Genomic DNA, 4,886 nt, shown 5'->3' on the forward strand with positions numbered 1-4,886 from the left:
AAGAAACACCTCTAAGAGATTCTATTACAATACAGCAAGAACCCCAGCTGCAGTCAATGGGAGCTTTTTTCTGTGTGAGAACTGCTGAGTGAAAACCAGTCATGTTGGCATAAGAACAAATGAACATTGATAAAGATGCTTCACAATATCCTGTTTACTTTTTCTTAGCTCAAAAGCAAACATACCTTTTATAATGGATGAAAAATAAGCAATGCCATTGAAATACACCTAGTGTTCCCATCAGCTTTCCATAGATTTCATAGACATTAGGGCTGGAAGGGACCTTGGAAGATCATCGAGTCCAGCCCCCTGCCCAAAGGGCAGGAAGTCAGCTGGGGTCATAGGATCCCAGCAAGATGAGCATCCAGTTTCATCTTGAAGGTGTTCAATGAAGGCGCTTGAACCACCTCCGGTGGCAGGCTGTTCCAGACCTTGGGGGCTCGGACAGTAAAGAAATTCTTTCTTATGTCCAGCCTGAAACGATCTTGAAGTAGTTTGTGACCATTTGACCTCGTCATCCCTTGGGGCGCTCTGGTGAACAAACGTTCCCCCAGATACTGGTGGTCACCCCTGATAAACTTGTAGGTGGCCATCAGATCACCCCTGAGCCTGTGCTTTTTCAGGCTAAAGAGTCCCAGGGCTCTCAGCCTGTCATCGTAGGGTCTGCTTCCCTGACCTCTGATCATGCGCGTGGCTCTTCTCTGGACTCTCTCAAGCTTCTCCACATCCTTTTTGAATTGTGGAGCCCAAAACTGGACACAGTACTCCAGCTGCGACCTCACTAAGGCCGAGTACAGGGGGAGAATGACGTCCCGGGATTTGCTTGAGAAGCATCTATGGATGCAAGCCAGCGTTTTGGTCGCTTTACTAGCTGCCGCATCGCATTCCATTCTTAATTAGTGGGGATGCTTTTCATGCCTGTACAAAACAAACAAAAAAACAAACAAAAAACAGCCAACCAAGAAAAAAAGAGAGAATGGAAACCCTATATTTGCACCATCCACAGTGAAAAGCAAATGTTAGAATTCAGAAGTGAGTATATATGGGATGACTTCTGCTGAGTGCCATGAAGCCATGCTGCCCCCTGTTTATAAGGTTTGGATATTGTATGTAGCATGCAAACAAGACTGCAAGATCTCTGGGGTATGGTCTTTGGGGCATCGCAAAGCTCAGAACTTGCCAGTGACTTTATTTCCAAAGGGAGTCTTTAAATTGCTCTGGCATTCCTTGGTGACTATTAAAAAGGTAGAAATGTAAAAAAAATTGTGATAACAGCAGCACTGGTATGATGGGATTTTAGATATGTTGGCATTTATCCATAACATGGTGATGATTGTAAATGGGTTCCAGGCCAGAGAGAACAGAAAAGCGTCAGTGTAACAATAAGAAGTAGAATCAAGAATGTCCATGACATCCAGAATAAAATAAGTACCCAGAACATAACAGAAAAAGATGTAAAGGGCTGTTAAGATTTTGTTCTGTTTTGTTTCCTGCAAATTTCCTCTTAGTTCATCTTTCCAAATGTTAAGACCTCCAGGCAAGTCTTACAACCCAAAGTTCTGGAGGCATGTACAAAATTCATGGAGCACCTGTCAGCCCACAGAGTGCACAGGGAGGTTCCAGCTTTTCTACACCGCATGTCATGCAGAATGCAAGCTGTGAAATGTGACAAAAAAAATCATGTTCATATCCCATTTCTCCCCTGGCTTCAGACATTTGACATCATGTTCAAAATACGTCTGGTTATAGAGTGATTTGAGAGGCAGCATGTTTCTGTCAGGTTTGACCTAGAAACCACTATACAAAGCCCAAGCAAAAGTTTCTGTTATGTAACTAATGCCCATCTGCAATGATAAGGAGGAGACAGTCTTAGATAAAGGAGGCTTGAAAACAAAAGCAGAATCAGAGGACTAGGGCAAAGAGCTAATTTAAATATTAAAATTTAAATTTCTCCCCTAGGTGGGGAGAAAGTATGCTAATGAAACATACATGTATGTAAATGAGATACATAGCTAAAACACAGGTATAGAGACATGCTCAGTAAAGAACTCCTTGCGTCACTCCCTTATAACCAATTAGCAAACAAGAATGCTTATGAAGGTCCAATACTCCTGTATAAAAGATGCTTAGAATTAAGAATCTGGGTGCTTGTTACGTGAAATTATTCCGCTTGCACCTTGTATTGCTAGCAATAAATCTTCTTTATACTTTCACCCCTGGTATCTTTATTGGCTTTTGCATACTGGGCACGATCCCAGACTTGAGCTGGGGCTCAACATTTCCATGGCTAGTATACAGGACTAGGCATTAAGGCTAGAAACAGGCATTGTATTTGTCCCAGGACCAGTTATGCTTGTGTTTGTTCCAGAACAGAAAAGTCATGGGGATCACTAGGTACACATGTCCCCCTTCCAACTGGGGTTTAGTGAGCGGCTGAATGCACTGCCACATTTCTGCCACTAATCCAATGATGCAATCCCAGGACAGCCATTCAGATGCACTTTGCAATGTTTTGGGACAAACCATTAGCATTTCTGAAGGCATGAAGCTTCTGAAAAATTGCAGTTTGTCCTGGGAGAAAACATTTTCTCCCAGGATAAATCTAATGTCTGTTCATAGCCCACCCTGCCATGTGCCTTGGAACAAGTTACTTCACCCGTGAGTCCCCCTGTTTCCCCTCCCACCCTGTGCCTGTCTGATCTATTGGTATCAAAAGCTTTTCAGGGCAGCAACTCTCTCTCATCATGTTTAAAGAGGGCTGAACACAGAGGGCCCTAATACTATTTGAGGCTTTTGGGCCTTGCTACTAAATCAGCTACTAATTCTTGATGTCTTCAAAACAACAGAATTGTTATAGAATAAAAATATATCTAAAATGGGTTTTTACACTCACTAATTTCAGCTTGTGGATCCATATTTAATCTACAACCTTCAAACAACTCAGAACCTTTAGTCCTACCACAAGCAGGATCCTTGCACTGGAGAAAGGAGAAGGCCAGAATAGCCTCCCTGTTCTATATCAGGGGTCTAGCAGGGATGGTGAGCATGCACATGGGAATTTGGAAGGGCAAAGTGTAAAAACCTAATTATACAAGGTTCTAAGCCAGGGGTAGGCAATGTTTTTTGGCCGAAGTGCCGAAAAAACCACAATGCCTACCTTGGAAGGTGCCAGAGTGCTGAAATGCCAGAGCCCAGAGCAGCTGTTTGCAGCCTCCCAGCTGCAGCCAGCCCACACAGCCCTGTCTGCTTGCAACAGGGCTTGCAGCCCCCCAGCTGCCTGCTGGGAGCAGCCTGGGTTCTGTGACTGGCAGCAGCTGCTTAGAGCCTGGGCTGGTAGTGGTGTGCCAAGCAAAATGGCCTTGCGTGCCATGCTCAGCATGCCTGCTGGGGTTGCTGACCCCTGTTCTAAGCTCTCCCGGTAAGGTTTTGCTGGAAAGGACAGAAGTGAAGAGCTTTCAGAGCTAAAAGCATCTCAGCTGAATGTGTTCATGGTATAAAATCACTTCTAAGCAGGGGTCCAGGAAGGAAAAATTCTCCCCAATCCCCTGAAGACCCACTCCTAGAGTGGCTCTTGTTTGTGAGGGATTGAGGGACCTGAGATATGTCCTTCGTATTAGTGGAAAATACATATAGCTGTAGCACTAGTGTAGGTGTGCTATGAGTCAGGGCATACAGTATATAGATGATTTAAAGGGTTAACACAAGCCCACATCCACATGAATGAGACCCAAGATATAGGCAAACACAACAGTATAGAGATGTTGCAAGAACTCTTATTCACCACTCATGTCAAGTGAAGTGAATACTGTATCACACAGAGCTGGCCTGTAATTTTGTGAATCAAATATACCATTTGATGCCAACCACTTATAAAAATGAAAAGTAGTAACTGAACTGAACATTAAGATATCTAATTATATTATTAAAATAAGCTGTATTTCTCATAGTAATAGTCAGTATTCACAAATAATGATAATTAATTGAACTCCTCACTTAAAACTTGTCACTGCTATGTGAATCTTTAACTTAGCTCTAGAACATGTGTTTAGGTATGTATTATTGCCCAAAGTTAAGAACTGCAGAGTCATACATACTTCATTTGCTTTTATTACCTTGTATAAGAATTTACACTCATATTATGATTGTTCTATGAAGTCAGAGTTCTTATAGTTAAGATTTCTTGATATTTATACTCCTCTTCGCATTGTCTGTGTAAAATGTTTTTCTGCCTAGTGTTTTCTGAACAGCCATTTATGTATCCTTGTTTCACAGGCTATGTATTATAGAGTTTGTCATAAGATCAGAAAATCATAGGAAAGTAGAGCTGGAAGGGACTTCAGAAGGTCATCTAGTAGAGCTCCCTGCTCAAGGCAGGATTGCCTTTGACTAAACCATCCTAGCCAGGTGTCTGTCCAATCTGCTCTTGAAAATTTCCAGGGATGGAGATTCTACAGTTTGACTATGTAGCCTGTGCTAATGCTTGACCACTATCATAGCCAGAAAGTTTTTCCTGATCTCCAAGCTCAATTTCCTCTGCTGCAGTGTGGAGTAATTGCTCCTCGTTCTGTCCCCTATGGCCACAGAGAAAAGCACATCTCTGTTCTTTCTACAATTGCCTTTAGGTATTTGAAGACTGTTATCAAATCCTCCCTCTGTCTTCTCTTCTCCAAATTAAATAAGCCTAACTCTTTCAACCTTTCCTTATAAGTGTTGCTTCCAAGGCCCCTAGTCATTTTTGTTGCTCTGCGCTGAACTCTTTCCAATTTTCCACATCCTTCTTGAAGTTTGGGCCCCAAAACTGGACATGGTACTCCAGGTAAGGCCTCACCAGTGCCAGACAGAGAAGAAAAACCACTTACCTTGATTTGTAAGTAAGACTTCTAATA

This window comes from Alligator sinensis, unplaced genomic scaffold, assembly GCF_000455745.1.
Source record: "Alligator sinensis unplaced genomic scaffold, ASM45574v1 scaffold317_1, whole genome shotgun sequence".
Lineage (NCBI taxonomy): Eukaryota > Metazoa > Chordata > Crocodylia > Alligatoridae > Alligator > Alligator sinensis.